Source organism: Anopheles gambiae, chromosome 2, assembly GCF_943734735.2.
Source record: "Anopheles gambiae chromosome 2, idAnoGambNW_F1_1, whole genome shotgun sequence".
Lineage (NCBI taxonomy): Eukaryota > Metazoa > Arthropoda > Insecta > Diptera > Culicidae > Anopheles > Anopheles gambiae.
In genome coordinates this window covers 38,348,618-38,372,042 of record NC_064601.1, presented here as the reverse complement: position 1 = coordinate 38,372,042, position 23,425 = coordinate 38,348,618, and the positions used below count along the sequence as shown (strand labels likewise).

Here is a 23,425-nt window from a genome sequence, read left to right as displayed (position 1 = left end):
AAGTGAACAAATGATGCATTAGTGCTTCAAAGACAAACTAGACAAAGTCGCTCATTGGCCCTGGCTTAATTGTGTTTACCTTCTGACCGTATGGACCCCGGAAAACAATGGATAGTAGCGATGCAAAGTACCAGGCCAGGCTAATGGTGAACAAGTTGGAGAAGATCGTTCGTGACCTCATGCGGGGGCAGAGGGTTTGTGATTAGATGATGGCTTCTTTAGAACATCAAGGGCTGTGTAAAACAATAGCTTAGCGTTGTAGTGATGGGGAACGGGAAGCGGCTAGTAGGCCTTTATGTTCACCATCCAGCCGACGGATTTGCAGCGAAATGCTAATTAATGTTCGCGTTTATTCGTTTGTAATTAAATCGCCTTTCTGTAGGACACTGGAAGCTATTATACAAAACCGTAGTGTGGTATAGCTTTCAACGAGCTATGCCGCTAAGCATTTCCGTGAAACAGGAACAAATGGGTGCAGATCTGTTTGTGTTAGGTTTGATTATGAGTGGTTAGAGTCTGACATAAATTAGCTAGCATTGTCGAATGCGTCAGTTGTAGAAACGGCAATCGTTGTGATTTAGTGAAGGGATCTCTCCGAATTGAGAATTTCCTCGAACTGCAAACAATTATTTTCCAATCGTGCAGTTATTGCTCATCACGATAGTTTAAAGATTCTACGCAGATCTACGCACTAATGTTAGACTCATACAAATGAATTAATTCCACATATTTAGCGCCTAATAGAGGAAAGATCTGGAAGAGCACTGAAGCACGTCTGATTAGATAAATTGTTGGAAAGTTTATTGTACAATCTTTTAAATTAAAGTGTTTTTTTTCTGAAAAATAAAGCACAAGTATCTGCCAAGAAGAACAGTTTCACGGGAAGGAAATGGTGAATAAAATCAGTAAAATATCGCATACAAAATACACAAATTATTATCATACATTAAAAAATCAAAAAGAAGTCGTTTGTTGAAATCGCTAAATCGCTGATTGTGACACTTGTTTGATGACACACAGTAGTGGTGGGAGCTCGGAATCGGACCTACCCGATTCCGATTCCGTGTTGGGAATCAATTCCGGAGCCGATTCCGATACTGGAATCGATTCCGATTCCGGAGCCGATTTCGGAGCCGATTCCGGAGTCGATTCCGGAGCCGATTCCGGAGCCGATTCCGGAGCCGATTCCGGAGCCAATTCCGGAGCCAATTCCGGAGCCGATATCGGAGCCGATTCCGGAACCGATTCCAGAGCCGATTTCGGAGCCGATTCCGGAGTTGGCTCCGGAGCTGATTCCGGTGTTGACTCCGGAGCGAAATCAGTCCGGAAATCTCCATGCGAATGGATCTTTTACAAGTAAATTTGGATTTTTGCGGTTATCAATACGTAGTATGATTGGACCCAAACGCCTTTTTTATGGCGATGCCGAAACTGACTCCGTTTGGTAGCCGATTCTAATTTATGAGCCATTTCCGATTCGATAGCCGACTTCGATTCCGGAACCGATTCCGGAGTCGATTCCGGAACCGATTCCGGAGCCGATTCCGGAGTCGATTCCGGAACCGATTCCTATTCCGGAGCCAATTCCGGAATCATCTTTGGAGCCGATTCCGGAGTCGATTCCGATTCCGGAGCCGATTCCGGAATCGATTCCGGAAACTGATTCCGGACCTACTAGCCGGAATCGATTCCAGATAACTGCGGAGCTAGCCGGAATCGATTCCGACAAAAACTTCATTTTTCCCATCACTAACACACAGCTGATCAATTTTATATAAAATAAAAAAATCGTAGTTTTTACAACATCAGCATTATGCATGCGATTTTCATGATGACAACTCGATCATGCCATTCATAGGAGTGATAAAACGCACTCACAAAAACACGATTTTTGTTTACTCTTCTCCTCAATACGTTTTTAAATACTATCTCAAACAAATCGAACAAAAAATATTGCTAGTTGATGATCTATGTAATACACTTTTCGCGTAAAACTTCCATGAGCTAATGTGAAAACGAAATGTGATCGAATGATAAAGCACAGCACAACTTCAAGCTAGCAGACACGGTGAAACGATGTAATTATTCATCTTCGTGATTATAGAGATTATGTCGTACGGTTCATTTTAAAAGGATTGAAATTAAACTTTTCAATTCATTATCGTCATGCGGGAGGCTAAAAAAATAATATCGAAACCTTTCTACAAATGTAGCCGAACAAAACCAAGTTTTCCCCCTTTTTTTACTCTTCTGCAGTGAAAATCATAGATAACCACACATTACACCCCTTTCATAGGTTCCCTCCCTCACACTCTTCGTTCGCAATGTACAATTGGAACATGCAGGACAAAACAACAAAAAAAAATGGTTCCCTCCCTGCACCAGCATAGAAAAATGACACAAAAGAAATGAAAATACTCGGCTGCACTGTGCCCGCTACCAGGTTTCGAGTGTGGGATGGAAAACTTCACCAAAGGGAAACCATTTCCCTCTCCCCTCGACATGAAAACCGATAAGAAGAATCAGTCCACTTCGAGGTCAGTGCGGTTGGGTTGTGCCGAACGCTCTTATCTAGATATGGTGATGATGATGTAGGTGGGAGTCGTTTTTTGCCTTCTTCTTCGTTCTGTGGTCCGCTTTTCAACGTTTCATCCTTTCCAGCAGGCCTTATCAACGCCCATGCCACGGTGCTCTCGGTCGATTAACAACTTTAGTTGGCGAGTTCGTTTCACTCCACGTTCGAAATGTGTGTGTGTGTGTGTGTGTGGAAGGGCAGCTCTAGCAGTAGTATTTAGTTTCCTGTGGGAACACACTGACCTTACCGTCCTCGGCATGTTCGGGCACAATGAATGAAAAATGAAATGAAGTAAGCTTCAGTGGTAAAAACTTTCCTTTCCACTGGAGTTACAACTCATTCCGAAAAGAAGCAAAAAAAAAACAACAAAATATCCTTGTTTTGTCCTGGTTTGAAACTCTTTTCCCGTAGCATAGACTGCCAGCGGTTTTGGTTGACAGGGCACAATGGTAGCACGACCATTGTGTGACTCGTTCTTTTTACCTCCTCCTTCTCCACGCAGCCCACCCCTTCTACCCTCGCGTGGACGAGCGTGACATTTCTTATCACGATCGAAACCAAACCACCCCCCCCCCCCCGTTCCAAGACACGGTTCACCAAATTGTGCCCATCCGAACGGGGGATACAAGGCTGTGCTCGATCGAAAAACTACGGGCACGGTAGAATGGAAAACGGTTCATGTAATCTGTGATAAGCATGGTTGGAGCATGCAAGAGGCGTTTGCGGGGAGCGCTTTATGGTTTGGCCAGAGACGTTGGGGGAAAATTTCCATCCGATTGCGCAACCGTTTGGTGCCGTGCGCTCTCCGCGCCAAAGGAAAAGCAGCAAGCGCGAGGCCGCCCCGTTATCGGGCTCGGGTTGTTGGGAGGATGGATTTTTGCCGCTTTGTTCGCGCTCGCAAACTGGCATTCGACTGCTTTCCTAACGCTCTCTTTTGTTCTATTCGGGCACGCTTCTCCGGTGCTGGCTTTCTCCGTGCGTCGTTAAAGTTCTACAGGGAATAAGCAAGCATCCTTCGGGAAGCATGTCCGAAGCTCTCGGAATGTGGATGTCGATTCTGGAGTGAACGTACGTGAGGCACGCCGAAGAAACGAACCCAACTGCCGATCGGATTCATCGGAACGAAGGAAACCCGATGCTTTGCGCCCCCCACGGTGTAAAGATTTGATGTGTGTGTTTGTGTGTGTGTGTGGTTATGTTTGTGTGTGTGTGTGTGTAAGAGAAAGCTCCTTGCGTACGAAGAAAAGCGGTTCGCTTCTCACGTGAGTGAGTCACTCATGGAAAACCGGGGGTGAGCCGCCCTTACTCGCTCACCAACGGCACTCGCAGCAGGGTACGCTTTTCCTGATCTGGAAACACCAGCTTTCGGTAGGAAAACCAGACCCCCGGGGGGGGAGGGGGGCGAAGGGTCGGCAAACTGAGGGGACCATACGCGGGGCGCATGTGGTGGTGCACGGTGCGCAGGCGCACCCCATTACGTCATCGTTTCGTTTAACGACGCGCCCGCAAGAGTGCCCCAAAAGTCGTTTGTCGAGGTGTCGTTTTTGGCGTGTGCATGTTTTTCGGTTGTCAGTTTATTCGGCTGTTAGTTTTACCGTTCGGTGGACACAATTTTAGGTTCCCAATTGTTTTGGGGTGCTAATTGAACTGCACCAGCTCTATTTGCGTGTACGTGTGTGTGTGTGTGCATCTGTGCGTGTTTGTAAGTGTGCGGGAAAAGCGCGTGTATGCGGATCGATTTCACCACCATACGTGCCCTCGACCGGGAAAGGTAGCGCCCTAACCCCGGTGGCGGTGGTGGTGCGCCGACCATCCGTGGGAAAATCTTACCTAATGAGGGGAAAGCGAAGAGGGATGGGTGGAGTGTTCGAACAACCCTCTGTGTCTGTTCGGTGTGGGGCTGTAGGAAATATAAACTAGAAAGCCATACAAAAGGACAAATATAAAAAGAAAAATAAACGACCGATCGATACAACAAGCGTGGCAAGCTGGAAGCCGAAGTGGACAGATTTGAGTGCGATTGAACAGTGTGCGCTATAGTTGGTCCAACACTAGTTACTATACCAACCATTGCTGTCACACACATCTCGGGTCTCGGGTGTGTGTGTCGTCTTCAGTAAGCGCCTAGCACTATCTTGCATTTCACTCGCGCTTGTTGTGTGCAGCGCGGTACGGCACGACAGTGGAGCATCCGCTCACGTTAGCGGAGACAAAAGAGCGACACTCACGTTGGGGAACTCACGCATTGGACGGGCCGCGGCTACGTTACGCTACGTTACGGGGGTTTTGTTGCCGTACTGCACGGGCTGCTTCAATCTGGTACCGTAAGCGAGCCGAAGCTTTCCGAAGCGAACGTGTGCGTGTTTTGCGACAAACCTACGTCGTCGTCCACCAGCACGGAGAACGGACGGTGTTGTGCTAGCAGGCGGACGCGCGGCAAGAGGTGACCGGGGCTCAAGGGAAACCAATTTTTCGGGTTAGTGTAGTGACCAACGCATCCGGGCGCTCCTTCAACTTGCCCAATTGTCCCCTGAAGTCAGTGCCGACGGCGAGCAAAACAAACTGTGCCCCAGCATTCGTGTGTAGTTGTTGTACGTGACCAATAGTGAGGAGTTTGTGGTGTGTGTGTGTATGTGTGTGGGGAGGGGAGGGGGGAGAAGAGTTGGAATGCGTGTGTGTGTGTGACTAGTAACAATAGGGTGTGACGAGAGTGGGGACGGTTCACACTGCACCATACGGAAGGGCAGCCGTGCATCTGCCTCGACCCGGCCGAGCTTGTGTAGACAATAACAAACGAATGTACAGCCACTTCATCACGTTCGGTAGCAACATTGTGCGGCTGAAAAACTCACATCACAAACCTGCCTTGTCTCGCCAGCGGTTGTGGTGGTGCAAAAATGCACCAGAAAATGCAAAAACTTGCCCGAAAACTGTGGAACCGTAAAGTTGTTTACGTTCTGCCGTACCGTACGCGCTGCGGGTGTCATGTTGATGCGTCAGATGAGAATGACAGTTCGCGCTTGTGGGAGAGAAGAGGGGGAGACCCACTGCTCCCCACCAACCAATGGTATGTGTTTGTATGTGTGTGTTTGTGTGATATGCTTTTGTAATCTATTTTCATTCTCCTGGGGGGTAGGATAGAGGCTTTTGTTTTTTTTTCCTGCACTTGTGTCGCACGGCCGAGTTTTGGGGTGTTTTCCGCTGAATTCCGTCGAGCGAGCGCGTGCTTCGGGACGCGTTTCCTCCGTTTTCCCAAAATATCGATCCACCGTTTGACAGTTCTCGGAAGCTCCATCTGCCAGGTCAAGCGCAAAGCGAACGGTCGTAGCATGCCGTGTACACCACGTTGAAGGTGTTTGTTTTTCACTGCGTACAAACGGCGGCGGTCCTGGTGTGTCCTGCAGTCCCCTCGGGCGAAGAGCATTTTGTGCTCGAGTATTGCATTTCACCGGCACAAAAAACAACCCCGTCTCGGGGTGCATTTTTGTGTGCATGTGTGTGTGTGTGCGTGTTTGAAAGTGTCCGTGTTTGTTCGTTACTTGCACTATCGTTCTGCTCGGTGAGTCTTAATTGAATTAAGTTTCAATTTGTGTTTCGTTATTCACCTCTGGTGGCACACAAACCCGTGACACATGGCGTCTACGCTCGCTTAAATTTGTGACACAACGCCTAACGCCGATGTGAATCATCCTCTTTTTTTGCGGCTAGTTGTTGTTGTTTCCAGTTTCTGTCCCACTCGATCGATATCTCGATTTTGTTCGCGTGATGACGTTGTTTTAGTAGGGTTTGGTTTAGGTTTTCCTACCCGCCGTACGGTGTGTTTTCCCGTTTTCGGCTGCCCCGTATCGTGAGCAGGCGAGTCACGTGACTGGTGGTTTAAATAGCAGCAGTTTATATTTGCGATGTACAGAAGGGGAGAGCAGATGATTGCAGACTGTGCCGCAGGGTTGCTCTGTGGGTAAACTGCGATACCGAAGGACCATGTACATCCTTTTTTGATGTGGAGGAATTGCAGTGATTTGATGTACAACTTCTATGCATACGTAACCACATTTGTGTAAACAACTGATGTCATTGGAGTTTTTCACACTTTCGGAATGAAGAGTCTGTGGCAGTTTTACTTTTTGTGCCATTTCTGTAAAGTGATACAGTCATGCAGGGATATAGCTTATTTATTGCACTGGTTCAAAATTGCATCTTGTTTTACTTTAATGCTTTTTTGTTAAGTTTGTTTTTACAAGAACTGTATATTAAACCATGCTCGAATGGCAAAAAAAAATTGGAATTTTGTAGTTCATATATCAAAAAGCGTCCGATGAAATGGTTCAAAAATGTATGTACTAGGATTATAACATATATTGAACATTTTTACATATTTATACATAAAATGTTTAATTTTTATTCAAATTAATAAAACATTTACAATTACATACTCAAAAAAGGATGATAATCGTGGCATTTAGTGAACATAACAATAGAAACACAACGTGTAAACAAAGCATGTAGTTTTTAGATAATTCAAAAGTAGATGAATTTGTTCTGCATGTTGTGATTAAAACCATTTAATTTACCGATTTTTGTGACTTGTTAAGTATACAAATTATTGTGCCACATACTCACGCACTGATGAGTTTTTTCATTATTTTGCCTGATAAACACATGACGTGACCTGATAAAGACATCAAATAAGTATAGGAAGCATTGTAATTTTTTTTGTCTATTTATCAATTTGTTTGATCAAATTAAAATTTTGGAAATTTTATTAAAAAAAAAACATATCCATACCAGAGTAAATTTGTGTTACTATGAACTGAATTGATCATGCAATATCATTCATGAAAAATTGTTCGATACAATGCGCCCAAATGTATGCAAACGGCGTAACATTGGTTCAAGTGTAGATCGTTGAAATATCCAAAACAGGGGTTCTCAAACTTTTCAGTTGGTGTATCGCATTGCCTCACGAATAAAGGGTCAATTTTTGTTAGGGCCAATTTGAAGTTACATTAGCTAATAAGTGATCGTTAAAATATGGTTTTGCTAAGCAAATACAAACTTACCAAATGGTTATTTCTTACAGTTTTCCTATTTAATGAAACTTCAGCTTTGTCTTAGAAAAAAATAATCGTAAAATGCTAAGTGATGAATCATACCAATACACAATTTAGGCAAGTGCAGCGCATAAAACAGAAAATAAATACCATGTTATGATAAAACAAGTAACGTTCATGTGCTATGTTCATGTTCAATAATCGAAAGCTAATCGATTCTGCCATTGGTACATGCTTCATTTTTTTGCGCCCTGCATTCATCTACCTTTCTGATTTGCCGTTGCAATAGTTGAATACATTGCACAGTGCCCTGTTAAGCGGACAGCCAATTAACAGCATCCCGATGTGCCATTAGTTCAGCGTACCGTGTTTGACTCTAGCTGGAATGCATGTAGTACAAACAGTATCATTTTTTACCCGATGATGTTATTCATTCCTGCTTCGTACAGCGCGAAAGAGTGCCTTTTTGTATACACTGATAGAACAACGAAACACTCGAAGCAAGCAATAAAAATAAAAATAACAAAACAGCCCTTTTGCTCATTGTTCTTTGCTTGTGTTTCCGTCGCCCACACATCATCCCTTGGCAAATAGATTCCATTTCTGCGTGGATCGATTGCTAGTTTGCGGGTGACTAGTTGGCGCATATCTAGCCGCAGGCACCACCAGCATCGGCCTTGGGGTGCCGTCTGCCTCCCGTTGGGGTTTCATTGTATGCGTCCCTGCTCAAAGACGATAATACAATAACAATGACAATAGCGAACCGCTTACAATCGCACCAAGTTGTCGTCGATGGAGCTCCCCGTTTGCCGCCACCCTGGCCTCATGGCTCATGCACGATCGAAGGGCCATTTTTGTCTACGTTTTTATTACTGTCCGCCGGAGGATGTTGTGAAGGATATTGCAAGCTAAAAAAAAACACAGAACTCGTTTATTGGATAAACAACCGATAATTGGACTCCCGGCGATTTGTATCACAAAGCTAGTGAGCGCCGAGGTTAGCAGGAAAGGTGGAACGCAAGTAGGATAGAGGGCGGGAAAAGCTGGAAAACTAGCAATAATAAATGTATCGTGCTGGAGGAGGATGATGGAAAGTGGTCGGTCGAGGTTCGACACGTTAGGGAATGTACCCGTTGTGGGAAATAGTATCGTAATAAATTAATACGCAGAACTAATTTCGTTGTGTGCCTATAGTGAGGTGCTTCCTTTAGAGATTGTTGTATTTATGAATAAAATTATTCTGGTCATTTATTTGATTAACAATGCGGGTGTTTGTAATTAAGACAAATATAGCTTGATGTGAGTTATACTTTGCTAGTGATCAATGCTGTTTTCAAATGTATTCCCTTCCTGAATATGTGTGGATTACAACAAGGCACAACACCTTGTACAAATGTTGTTAGGCTTTCCATTGTTTTATATACATTGTTTATGATGTAACACAAAACTACTCAACATTGAAACTTCAAAAGTTCTCGAATCAAGTAATATGTTAAATTGAGTATATTTTATTTGTAAGTTTCGAAGAGCACCACTTCTAGTTGCTTATTAATGCTATGAAAAACAACTTTACGAAGGATCAACAAAAGTCTTTTCAACCACAGAATGTCAAAGTCTGTCGGCTATACGCTTTGACGATGTTATGAGAATCCTTCAAAAGCTGCCAGACAACACCGGACAACGCGGAACACAAACAGCGCCACTCCAGTCGGAGTTGTTGACCGTGTTTCCCTTGGGCCCCGACGAGAGGGCCTGGTAAAGGTAAAGGAACAATGTGATTCTTTTGTTTTTCATTATGTAACTTGCTCTTGTCATATCCAATGAACGTTGCCCCGCTTGTGCCGGTCGGTTCGTAGGCAAGCGCGATGGCGAGCACTGAAAATTGTGGAAGGAAGTTCGACTCCGACCCTGTACCGTTGGCCGCCCGTTAGAATAATTTATAATGTGGCCCCAGTAGCATCCCTGTCGCTATAACGGACTCTCACTGTACGGTTTTGCCTGCTGTACTTGGACCAGGGCGTAGGTTAATTATACGAAAGTCTTTGTCATTGATTGCGCTTCGATCGATGGACCCATGATAAACAGGAAGGAAGGAGGTGTAGAATGGAGCTTTATATAAATTCCAATCATGGCTGCCAGAGATAGAACGGATGCGTGTTTGAGACACAAATTTCATAGCATTTTCTTTATAATAATACCCTGTATTGTGGGGCATTAGTCTCGTTCGAGTTTTTGTAGTAACCTTCGGCGATGACAAAAATAACACAACAATAATCACATGTCTCTCCAGATACCAGATTGGCTTGATAACGGTCATCTAGTGGTTTAGTATTTTTTTTTATAATTTTCCTTCATTTGACATTTTGTGTTTTTAGACCAAACAAAAAAGTTGTAGACTTTGGGTTGCTTGCCAACCTGAAACGAAACGAATATGCATAATTGAGTTACGTTTTGCTTTATTTAATTTAAAACGAAAATGGAATAATGTCCCTGTGAATTGTGAAAATCATCGTTGGCCATGCCGTTCCCTCTCCGTTCCACCATTACGAAGGGAAGCAAACTTTCGGGTGATGCGCTTTGAGCGGGAAATCGATTGAAACCGTCGTGGCATTACGTTGAACACATCGGTACGACCAGCACGTTAGCGCGGCTGACTGTTTCCTTGTTTTACACTCCAAAAATAACTCGACCGGTCCTGTTCGAGCTTGCCCGTACACACATTTCCATAGTCACGATGATGTTCCGTCACCGGGGACGAATGAATCGGGGTCGCATTCGTCCTGGCCGGGTTCGGACATGTCGATGCAAGCCGCCCCCGGTTCGGCGATGGCATTGGACGAGGGTGAACAGGGATCGTTTTTTGATGTAGTAAGCCATTCAGGGCAGACGGGGGCCCATCGACGGGGGGAAAGACGATAAACGGGGTGTGTAAAACGTGAGGTAATATAAATAAAGAATTAATGGCTGGACTGAGCTGGATACGACGGCTCTAGCAAAGGGCGTCCGAAGGGTCGATAGGACGCTCCTCTCGGCTGTTTGTCCTTTACGTCCACGTGTGTATGTGTTCGCGTGCGTGCGTACGTTCAATCTACGGCCCGTCCAAGGCTAACATACATGGAGCCGACCCGGAGGCAATCTGCCTTTGTGTGTGTGAGTCCTTCGTCGGCTCTATCCATAAAAAACACGAACGGATGACATTTGTTGGCCTCGTTTTCTCGATTACAAATTTCACTACAGCACCGGACCTGTCGTCGGCCAGGGGAAGCAGCAGGGACTCATAAACAGATTCCCTTGCTGCAGGGGATCATAGCAGAAAGCCTGAGCACAAGAGGAGCTTTTCTCATTTGAACTCGTGCCTTGAACACAGGGCCCCTCTGTGAGGTGAAGCTTACAAAACGGTTGCATAAATCGTAGGCGCTAGTGCTGGCGATGTGCGGTTCGGCATTCCTTCGGCACAGGAATTCAGGCGGTTGGCCGCAACAACGTTACGTACCGTTTGTATCATATTTCATCGGGTAAACATTAACCCGTGCTAGCGGTCGGGCCAGAATTTTGACCAAGGAGTGAGGTTTGGAAGGTTTTGGGATGCAAGCAGCGTTATCGTCGGTTGAGCATTTGATATGATAGAGTGCCGTGATTAGTGGTCGAAATGTTTCGTTCGAGGTTTGTTGACGTAAGGAATGGAGAGGGGTGGGGAGGGAGGGGGGGGGATAGAATGAACGGTCGTTTTGAAAAACGTTCCATTCAGAACTCTCGTTCTCAGAACGCACAAAAAATGGACAACATCTTGATGCCCTTTTTTGTGACCGGGTAGGATGGACGACTAATCCCGGTTCAATATTTCGGTTCGTTCGTTTTAAACACAGCCCGGCATAAAGATTGATAAAAAATCCATCTGGGTTGGGGGTGGTACGATTGGCACAGCCAGCGCGCTCATTGTTGGCAGTTTGATGGAGCGGTGCAAAACAACGAAAAATCGGCAAAAATTTCAATCTCATCCATCGTGATGTTCTGCGCGCGAGGACTTATAGATGGATTTGCGAATCGGTTGCCCTTGCTGAAGGAATTCATAACTCATAGCTCAAGTCTATGCTTTCCTCGAGCCGGGAAGGGTGTGGAGAGAACGTTGGAACAACAAAAAAGCACACTTCACTCGCAGGAGCTTTTGAAGTGAACGGACGGCTACCGGGAATGGTGTCCATGGTGTCGTTAGCTTTCGAATGACTTTGCCCTGATTTTGCTGGCTCTTGACGAATGGTTTGCCTAAGCGCTAGCACGATGGTACGAGGAATGGAGCTGAAGCTATAAGAAATTATCGACAGAATCATAGCTTAGCTCCGTCGTTCCGTTTATGGGGTCCTTTGAATGTGATCTTTTCTAGGTGCTGCTCAGTGGCCTTTTTTGCACTCGGTGCTCTGTTCTTCAAACATGCTTGCATTGACACGTGACTCCGGGGGCCAGAACGGCAAAAGCAGAACTTTAGAATTGCAACTAGAGATCAACTGTACCCGTTGGCTGGCATGCTTCTTGAAACTCGTACACCAGCCGCGTATCTGGACGGGGATTGGCTGACGGATTTCAATATTTCGAACCAGCTCCAATGGAGTATGGCGCGTTTCGGGTGGGTCGGGCTGTCACAGTTTTGCATCACGTCCGTGACGGGACGGCTTTGACGGGTGTGTAAATACCGCCGCTTCCCCGCTGGCCCTCTTTGTCTTGCTCGGCAATCATCACAGCATCAACAGACACACAGTTGGAAAATCTATTTTCAGTGCAATTTTGCCATGCCATGTCACACGACTCGATCGGGGGCATAGAATGATGGCGACGGGTTTTGGGCGCTAAATCCGATCCCAATCACGATTCGATATTACGTGCACATTCGTAAAAGCATTTCGAATCGTTTCAGTACCATTCTGGGCTGTAAAATTCATCCCCTCACATTGATGGTGGCTGCCAAAATTGGAAAAGAAAAAAAAAACAAACGAAAACCCAGAGAACCAGGAACAATAGGGCGCAGCACTGGGGACTGGATGGAACGTTATTTGAACGAAATCTTCATGTGGCGTGGAATTGAAACGAAAACGTTTTAACGCAGAGTGCAAAACCGTCACCGGCGGCAATCAACCTTTGCCATTCGGGGTGCCCTCGTCTATCCTTTCGTTGCTATCGCTGCCATCCTGGGAGCTAGGGCACGGTAAAAGCACCCTCACCCTTTCGGAGATTAGCGTACGAGACATGGCACATAAAATATGGGTACAATGTTGCGCGCATTAATGCTTGATTTATACCTTGCCTGCAAGTGGAATCTTGCCTTGCGAGCGGAAACTATAGCACGGTGCTTGAACGGTATTTTGCAGGCAACGCTGCATCACCCTCGCACGGTCTGAGATGCGCTGAAGTTTGCAATGCAAAAGCGTTCGTACTTTCGTCGAATCATCCGCGAGCATCACAACTTGAGACGGAATCGGGTGTGAAGTGTGATACTGCGATAACATCCTTCCCGGGTACGTTCGCGGAGATCGTGATAACAATCCAGCGCGGGGTGGGGAGCGATTTCATCACGTTTATTCTTCGTGAAGTGCGTTCGATCGATCGGGTGGATGCTTCTTGTGAAGTGTCCCGGTTGAGCATAGAACACATTTCCTTCCCGCTTCTTTGCACGCGCTTCTTCGTAGTTCAGTAGATGCTCTTGAATTTGACAATGACTTGAAGCTTGAAGGGCTCATGTGCTCTCTCGATCTTTGCCGACGGCTAACACACTCCGCTACGTAGACGGCAGGGAGAGCGGGCTAGTATTCGCGGTTTCGCTTGATGGCAGCTTTCGTCGATGCAGCTGTCGCGATGGAAGCGTAGTCGTATGTCATTGTCAATTCCAGACAGCAATGGATGTGGTGCGGTACGGCGTTGAAGGCGTGTGTACACAACGCGAGCGGGGTGAGTACATCGTCGATAGATCTTCGGGTCGCTAGAATAGATCTTCGGGTCGCGATAGAACGCTTTTCTTTTTTCGTCGACGTCGAGAGCGTGCCAAAGTTTCTTTCGACTTTTGCCTGTAAGCTCGGCAGAGCATGCAGATGCACCTTTTCGGTGGCTTACGCCCACAAAACCAAACGTTGAGCAGTTCTGGCAAGAATTCAATACATCTATTATTGGCCCAGCGTCGTGCTTCCGCGTGTGGGAGCTTAAAATCGATTTATCATGTCGATGGGATGCCGCTCGCCTCGTGAGTGCTTTATCAGGTGCTTTACGTAATCATGTTTAGGTGCTGCTCCTCCTGCTGCCGCGCACACACACACATCGCGTCCGACTTTTGCTTTGCTGCTTGCTAGTAATTGATCAAAACCCATCAAATATTTCTCGTCACTCCTATTCACCATCTACCTCGTCTTTGGGCGTTCTAGATGCCGCTCCTGCAGGGTAATGGTTCTTGGGCAACCTTGGACACGTACAAGGGGTGACTATTGATTAGGAAAGTTGGTAAAGTACTGGCGTTGGGATTACATAATTCACCACAAACTTTGCCTTGCGCAAGAAGGTGGCGGCCAGCTTGGTAGCAAGGCAGCAGGGTTCTTGCGTTGTCCAGCCTGAACAGAGCGGACAGAGAAGAAGGAGCGGAATGAAATATTCAGCTCTAGTTTCAGCTATTGTGCAGTGTGTTCCACGGATAACGATGTGGGTGTGCGTGTGGTTAGCGGTGTTGGGGGAAAATCGTTATCTATATTCCACGTCAAACTGCATAGAAGTTATTGACACGAGGATCGCATAAAAAAGGGTAATACTGTCTCAGTTCAATTAGCTTTACTCATGGGAGGTGGAAGAACTTTTAGAATGTATACCAATATGTTGCAGGTGAAATGGTTATCGAATTCGTTCTATTGGTTTCTTAAATTGGGACTAATTTATATCACTGGCTGAACTGTAGGATGACATCAATTTAACATAGTTTTCAAACTCCTGCAGCATCCAATGAAATAACTTTGCAAAAACTATCTCCGCGTACTTCACACCCTGCCATATTCCGTCACATGATTAGTCCTCATTCAAGGTTCGCGTCGACACAATAGCGTCCTCGTGGTGCTATGATATCCACATCCATCCACGGGCTTCCGGCGTGCGTCAGTTTGCATTTGGTGCGACAAACGAGTCCCATTTGTTCTTGGCAATAGCGTGTGTGTGTGAGCCCGCGCGTTTGCGTTAGCGCCGGAATGTATGCAAACTCATCTCACCGCCAACGTCGCGGGCTTGCGGTGGTACCTACGCTGAAGGTGTTAGCGTTGGTGCCTGCCAGCAAATCCGTACGCCGTCGAGTATGTGCCACTCGGATGGACAGGTTGCGCGTTTGCGCTAAACAATAGCTCATATAATACTTCCAGCACCAGCACCGAAAGCAACGGATGGTGCTGTGTCGCGCGTGCAAACAAACACTTTTACGCGTCAGCACACACACATACGGATAGGGGGGCTGGAGTGATCGTAATGCATCAATCCCGCACCGTCGCTGTCCTCTGCTAATGCTGTGGACGCAATTGCACAGGATTGGCATTGATGCGGCATGCTTGGAAATAATGAGCTCGGGCACTGAGTGTCCTGCAGTGTGTGTCAGTGTCATTAGGTTTGATGCTTGCCTGCGGGATTCTAATGGCACGATTTTACACCACCACCATGATCCTCACACGGATTTGAAGGGCATTCAACGCGCTACGGACATGGCGGTGTTTGCCGACCGCCATATGACGGTTTAGGTTTAAGTAGAGTTTTTAATCCAGATTATAGAGAGTGAGAAAATCCTCACCGTTAAACCATATTTACCTTGGGTGGAGTTTAAAGATAGAAATGTATAAAATAATCTAATGAAAGCTAGTTTTTGTTGTTGTAGCGGAACCGGTTTCCCTAGTGATGTTTGGGATGTCAATACCAATAAATGCAATATTTGGTCGAAAGACACGCCGCGTTAGCTGGTATTTATTCTTAATGCCAGACTTAATTAATGGAGTGGAAAAGGTAAACTCGTCTTAAATGTTTGCAACAGTGGAGAGCAGTTTTCGCACAACATCGACCACCATCATTTCGCGGAAAACACTGCGAAGCCATTCGTTTGAATCGTGCAAACTGTGTATCGTTTCAATTAACGGCCGACGATAGGTTTCGTTGAAAGTTAATCTTTCAGCTAAACCCCGCAGGCCGCTCCATGGGAAGGGGTGGCTTGACCACCTTGCGTAATGCGACACCATTTCAACGAATTTACCTCAACGTTCTTTTACACAGGAAGGATAATTATGATTGCTCCTTGAGTTGTGGGACGGAACTTTGGCGTATCGCTCTTCCGTTTTCTGGCAAAGGTGCAAATAACACTCTACGCTTATAAGGAAGAGTTTTGTGAAAGGTTAAAAAGCTCTATCCCCCATTTTCAACGGATGCTCCTTTTTCGTCCTCTAATCAAGCGGGACCTTTTTCTTCGAAACGAAATAGATGGCCATAATGAGCAGAAGCACGGCAAAAATCAGTGGTCGTTTGCTGCTGCTTGAAGCATTCATTCACGCGCCAAAAAGGCACATTGGAGTCGGCATGGGGAGGGTGTTGCCTGCAGGTCTTGCTTTACTTTGTTTACTGGCCCGAGCACAAGTGGCAGTGGGCTCGAGTTGAAGATATGATTAGACTGCAAAAGGGAGTGCAAAGTGAGCCATTATCGTTAGTTGCAATCGTTTATTGATTTTCGGTTAAGGTATTTATTGCTTCCGGGCACGGCATAAAGGCATTAGACGGGAAGGGAATCATTAAGATAAGTCCCTCAACCCGGGGCTCCACAGCCAAGGAAAAATACTGAAACGAAGGGTACGAAGGATGTGTTTACAAACTACTTTGGAGCATCGCTAATTGTGAGTAACAATATCGCGTTGTTGCTGATGCTGTTGTTTTGATTGCACGAAGAAGCTATCCGTGGCACAATTTATTGGCTTTGTTTGTCTTGTCCTGCCGTCACGGCATGAGGGGATGAGGGTACGAGTTTGATAATCTTACGCTTAATTAAAGATTAAGCTAAAGGCTTCATTCCAGCCTGCCTGTGTTGAGCAATGGGCGATCAATTTAAGCATGGGAATTGAATTTGGTAACGTAAAGGTGATGATGCTAAGCCAAAAAATGAAACTGTGCAAAATCCAATCAACGTGCCAAAAGTTGCCTCCATTCCTTACGGTAAACATCAAGAGCCTTGATGCGGCAGTTCAAGAGAGAGAGAGAGAGAGAGCAAGAGAGATAGCGTAAAAAGAAAGAATCCGTACAGTGGGAAAACGCAAACAAAATTGCTTCTCCGTGAATGCTTAGTCATCGCTACCGTTTGCCGTCCATTTCGTTTCCCCACGCCGGGCTGCACTACGCCCTTCCCACGCTCTCCTTTGGAGCGAAATAGTACCACCGGAGATGAAGCTGTCCGGCTAAGGTCATATCAGACAAGACACAGAGCGCTAGCTGATTGAGCGCAAATTCTTCTGGTTTCTTAACGGGAGAAGGGGCTTAGTTTTTGCCCCTGCATTCTGATCGGGCCAGCAACCATCGTCATGCTGCGCTTGAGTGCTGTAGAAGTATAATATCATTAGTGCACGTTGGCTCGCCTCCCACAAAGTCACAAATCCGCAACACGAACGATTCGACGTATCGTTCGTTTTTTTCCCTTGCGTTGAGTAATCAATCCCCGCACACACAGTGGCGGCGGTATGGTTAGTTTACCGAGCAAAATCTGCAACCGGAAGAAGATTTTGACTAATGGAACGCTGGGCAGGGCAGCGAAAGGATGACGATGGGGAAGAAAGTCTACTGCTACCATTATTGTGCAAGTACGTAAATGAGCACCCGAATCGTAGAAAAGAAACCCATCGCTTCCGAATGGCTGTGCACCAGCCATCATGGCGAACGGTATTAACAGAGCGAATGCTACTAATCTTTATCGCTGCTGGTGCTGGTGTGCATTATCGAGGACGGAGAGTGGAGGAAGAATCTGCTGCATCATTCACCGTAATCTTATTAGTCTCAAATGGTCCGTTCCGTAGCATCCATCCCGTGCTGGTATGCGGGTAGCGCCAGTAGTCGTGCGGAAGGGACAATGTGCTCCAGTTAGTAAATTGATACGGATGGTGATGCGTTGTGGGAAAAGTGGGAATTTCATCATTAAGTTTTCGGGGAAAAAGGACGAAAAAATGAACATTGTTCTAATTACCATTTCTTTTCGAGCACTGGTTGATGAGGTTCAACCTCGCGTAGCATTCGTTCGATGTGGCTCTGTGTGGGGAGTTTTCTGTTGATGGAACGAACAGTTACCAACGTACATTATTGATGACTGTCACATAGATTCTGAATGATGTAGGGGGGACAGCGTTATAGTGGCGCATTAATAATCTATGTAAATAACTGCAACCCCTCTAAAAGCAATCAATCTCTTATCTAGCGTGTGTATGTTACGTCTTAATCTAATGGCACCTCTTTTTCTTTGCTTCTTGCTTTCGTTTCAGGTGAGTTATCCACATGTTATGCCGTACCGCGCAAGTTCTCCGTGAAACATCCCAAATCGTCCTTCATTTCCGATCGATTCCCGAACAGATGGGACAGTGATCATCGAACACGGTGACTTGGCCATGTTTGATTCGACTCTCTCGTTCTTTCCCATTATCCCATCCCCCCCCGCTACCAATACCATCACCATCAAATGACAGGTAATTCTGGCCGCGCACAGCCAACCACCCACCAAATCACCCAATAAATCTTGTGATTGTCATTTTTATTACGGGCAACAGCCTTTGGCGCGTGTGCGGCAATCGCTAGCGGGGAAGTTGGAGACTTTTCGCTTCCTTCGCTTGTGGATTGCATAATGCGCCCTGTAGGGGGATGAAAGCTGGATGCGAGTTTGGGGTGAGCAGGCCTCTAATCAACTTGCTCGCTGCCGGAACAAGGGGAAGCAGGGCAGAGCTGGTGCCATTTTTCACGGCACTTGTTGGGAAGGACGGTTCGAACGGGGAAGGTGATAAAATAACATCGATTTTATGCCACTGCCGTCACGTCGCCGCGGGAACAGGTTGTGTTCGACATTTTTTCTTCAGATCGGTTGGAGAACGCTTCCAAAGTCATCCAGCCATTGCCAATCGTATGTGCGCGTGGAAATTGGGATCATTTTTAGTTTGCGCATAGCTGTGGGCTGTTAAAAGCTTTGCCGACTAGGACGGCCAGTGCCAGGGAAGGATTGGCTGTTGCCATCACTCACCTTACGCAAACTGCGCAAGGATGAAAACACAAAATTCCGTACGCGCGTGGGACACGAGATAATCTAATGGCAATATTATCAAGCACTGCCGCGCCGCGAGATCCGTGAAATCGATGATAATATTGTAGCGTGTGGTGCGGTGCCATTTATCTCCCTTCCAGACGCCTTCCCGTGAGTGGCCGGAGGCGATCCTCAGCGACGTGTCCTAATGGATAGCCTTGGCAGCCAATCAAACGTGTCAATCGTAGTTCGTGCACCTCGGCTTTTTTTTTTGGCACAAATGGTGGTGGGATACGATCGCTACCGCTCCTCGGGTCGGTCAAGCAACAGAGAAGGTGTCACTGCCAGGAGGCGTGTGTGTGTTTATATAAAATGGGCAGATCATGGCATTCCTACCGAAAGCAGAACGGTCGAATCGATCGCATGATAGCTTAATGAAGTAGACAACCACGCACGGGTCTGTAATGATTTTGTGTGCTTGTGTATGTGTGTGTGTGATTGTACACGAGCAATAATATTTGGGCTTTTTCATTGGCGGAAGCTTGCTGAGGGTTTGTGTTGTTGTTGTTGCTTTTGCTGTTCCCATCTAGTTCGTGCCCGTAATCGATGGTTTGTTTTTGTTCTGCTGATGATGCTTCGCGTGTCGCCTACCCCTGGGGTACGTTGCATGTTTCTACGCAAACATACATTGCGGTGACGCACGTGGAGCTGTTACGCGACCCCAAAATTTCCCTCCAGGGCATTCGAGGGCGGTCGAGATGAGATCAGCGAGGGGGAGAATGAACATCATCATAGAAATAATTATTTGACATTGAATTCATCAATCGAGCTTTGGGCGGGCGAAGGGAAGGCACTGTGCGTGCGTGAAGAAGGCACGAGCGGCGGGCGACGCACATACGCACATGTACAGTCCAGCTCGTTGTCACGCTGTGTGGTGCGAAAAAAAAGTGAATCTTTTAGCACCGGCAGGCGCACTTTTTCGTCCATACGTTTTGCGCACTTCGTTCGCTGAGCCGTGTATCGTGCGGTCATCTTTGCGCTTAGCTGGCGCTGCGTTTTGGCCCAGTGCGTTTAGGCGTGGAGAGGGAGCGAAAACATAACATTTGCACAAATAGCCTCCCATAAACCGTGAGAAACTCGGCTAACGGTCAAGAGCGTTGTGTGTGGTGGCTGTTTTTTTGTTTCGGTTGTTATAATTTAGCGTGACAAAGCTTAGCAAAATGTTAGCCAGTTTAATTTGCTCTCCGCGGCAAAGCTGATCTTCTCTCTCTCCCGCAGCGTAATAGTGTTATTTTTCATTAGTGCGTTAGTGAAGTCTTTGTTTTTGGTTGAAACTGAATGGCATATTAAGATGTTATAAAAGAAAGCAATAAATCGATGCGGGCTGGTGAATCGCCGTAACAAATCAAATCAGTTATAAACGGCTATTAATGCGGTTGTTACCTGGAAATATATTTCACATCAAATAGTGTGGTCAACTGGGGTTTCTCGCTGTTTTTTTCTTTAACGGCGATTATGTTTTGAGAGACATTGGCATCGGATTAGTACCCGACAAATCAATGTCATGTTTTTAATTGTACGTGGCTTTTCGCGAGATCCTTTTTAACGGCTTCTTTTCAATTATATTCCAAGAAATACAGGCGAATGATCATCAAACTACTTTGAGTGTATCAAGAATGCAATGTGCGATATAATTTGCATGCTATGCTCCATTTATTCGAATCTTCGTGGCAATCCGCGGAGGAATGAAACGTTATTGGCATTCGGTAACAAAGAGAGTTCGGTAGCGTATAATTGATCTCGGCCACTATTTTTCATACATTTCATGAGTGTTTGTTTTTGCCTATCACCGTAGCCTTGCTTGAAGAATAACGACGACGACGACCCATTTTCCCATTGCAGCAATTTTTTGCGCTCTATCCAACTTGCCCAACATTAACGACATGATAATCGATTTATGCGAAGGAAGTTTTCAATTTTCCCCTTTTTCTAGGTTACAAGTCAAGACACAGACAGGGGGGATTATTTTTTGTTGCACTCTTTCGTTCAATCTTTCTAGCGCTTATATTGCTCCATCATACAGCAAAAAGTAGCCAGTAATCTTCCGGGAACTATTAGCCCCTTCAGTTTGCACAACTTTTGCAAAAACGGACTGGGGCGTACAAGAACAGAACACACCGACTGCACAGTTAATGCTTTCGGTGGGGTAAAGTGTCGAGTGGTAGGATACGGTGTCGAGCACCGAAAAACTCGCTTTGCAAGAGGGAAAGATTTATGGGAGATGATGGAATGATTAATGGGTTCCCTATCAAGCAACCCAGTCGGAGTCGAAATTTTTGCAATCGCTGGAAGCACTTGCTGAAGGTTGCGGTGTTGTGGGTGAATTTAAAATTCAGTTTTTTTTTCTTCAATTTTTCTATCACTGTTCCTGGCTGCTTTGCTGTATCTACCCGTGTCGCTTGTCGCGGAGAGCTATCTGTCTTAACCGTGTCGCCTATCTAGTCGTCTATCGCTCGTCGTCGTGTCAATCAGTTGAGGTCGGTGGCAGATTGGGCGAGCGCTATGGTGTGCGAATAAATTAGCTAACAAACGTGAATTGAGTGAGTGATTTGCATGTAAGCATCGTTTGTGCAGATAACAGTTCGAATTGAGTGCCGCCGCAGCAGGGTGTGATACCGATGTCATCTTTGCAAAGGTAATGATTAATTTTGGGATATTTCTATTTTTGGGGGATCCCCCATCGTAATACCGACTCGGCCGAGTCGATTATTCGAAGATATGAATGAATTACACACATCAGATATCCATTCAATCATGCGCTGTATGTTTCCTGACGTCAATGAAAGTAGTCTTCCTATTTCTATACCTGAAATTATGAAAGTGTAATTTTAGCTTATGGTTCAGTGCATTCGGTAGGAAGATTGCCGTGTGGTTTGACGTCACTGATTTAGGACAGCGTGTACTGATGTTGTCGCCAAACTCGAGTCCCCTACTTAATGATACACCATAACTGAATCGGATTTCAGTTTCGTTCCTAATTTGTTTCATCATTGAGGAAGGTGAAGCTTTTTGACTCGTTATCTTTCGACCGATCGTTTGCTTAAAGAATTCGTTGGCTTTTGTGGTTGGTTATTTGGATGTAAAAAGAAGCAAAAATGTCTGTAATTTAACAGAATAGCAGTCAGATCAATTTGAAGAACTGAAAGAGCAACGACAGGAAGTGATTCTAACCTTCAAATGGAACTAGCGCCGTGCTTGCAACGACGGAGACGGTGGAATGAGTGATTATTTTCACATTAGCTGCGGTTGCCTTTTTTGGCGTTGAGCACTTTCGATTGTAAATTGCATGGCATGACAGGTCTCGTTCAAAATAAAGTCGACAGATTAGGGCACGTACACCGTTTGCAATCAAGCTCCTACGCTCCCGCAGCGGGCAGAGACGGTGTGCTGATTTTATTTCGCTCGTTCGCCACACCATCCATCCACGCGCCTGTGGTGTCGAACGAGCGACATGCGGACGGACAGGATTAATTATAATAGTTTAAAGCGTTAGTGCTGTGGTCTTTGATGTTTTTGGGGGAGAGCAGGATGGGAAGAGAATGAGGTTGTAGTGGTTTCGTGCTTGAGGTGGGCAATTTTTGACCCCTTTTGAAGCGTTGATAATGAAGACATTAGGTGTGCTGGTGCGCTTGTCCGCGTGACCTTACAACACTTATGCTATGAGCTGATTGACGTTTGAGCAAGATTTAATGCTGCCTGCTCATTGGCCTGGCATATTGAACAAGATGTTAAACTGCTCGCGGCATTAATCATTTTTATGTTTTAAAATTACTGAACAATTGGTGAATAACTCTATTTTCATGAATGTTTTATTTACATCTTCTGCTCATGACGAGACTATCGTTTCCGTACTGGTTCTTCATATCAAAACGATAAAATCGTACTGTGAATAAAAAAAGTCCGTACAACATATTCAGTAAATATTTGATCTAACTCATCCTCAGTTCTTGTCGCCATTGAATCGGATGTTTTTCAGCTCTATATAATCTATTTAAAGCCTTTGTCGGCTGACAAACAACTCGACCAGACCATTGCTTAATAATATCTGCAAGCGTGCACGGTGTACATCCTGCACGCGACAAATATGAACACATGCGAAATTAATAGCCAAGAGTGGCCTCGATTTGTTTGACCGGCTTAGCTGTGATTTGCGGTGTGCCCGGTTCGAACCGTCGGAACATTGCCGTGAACAGTAGAGTGTAGCGACGTAAAAATGTTAAACAAATGTTTACACGTGTTCGCAAAACGCTGGCGTCATTGCATTTGAAGCGAAGAGTGCGTTGCTACTGAAGCATGTCCGTGAAGGTCTGCGCAGATTATTCAGTAAGTGCTGTTTGACATGCGCACGCGTTAAGCGTGGGTGAAAATAGCAATAAAATTTAACACATCAATGAACCACGCTGTGCGCACCCGCCGGGTTGGATATGTATGATTGATTGGCTTGTTTGGTTGGTGCGATTGTTGAATTTATGGAAGGAATGCTGGTGG

The 23,425-nt window shown here is 45.8% G+C and overlaps 1 protein-coding gene across 28 annotated transcripts in view; it reads left to right on the top strand.

Annotated features, from left to right (window-relative positions):
- The first annotated feature begins 4,126 nt into the window (after positions 1-4,126).
- Positions 4,127-23,425, top strand: part of LOC4577453 (complexin) — a 176,648-nt gene continuing 157,349 nt past the window's right edge. For 3 of the 28 annotated variants that reach the window (XM_024811303.2, XM_061652900.1, XM_061652884.1), the window contains exon 1: positions 4,901-5,051. The gene's annotated coding sequence lies outside the window, so the exon portion shown is untranslated. Of the gene's footprint in view, positions 4,347-4,796; positions 5,205-5,853; positions 6,135-23,425 lie in introns of those variants that run through there. The other 25 variants (XM_061652906.1, XM_061652897.1, XM_061652904.1 and 22 more) reach the window with 22 other exon arrangements.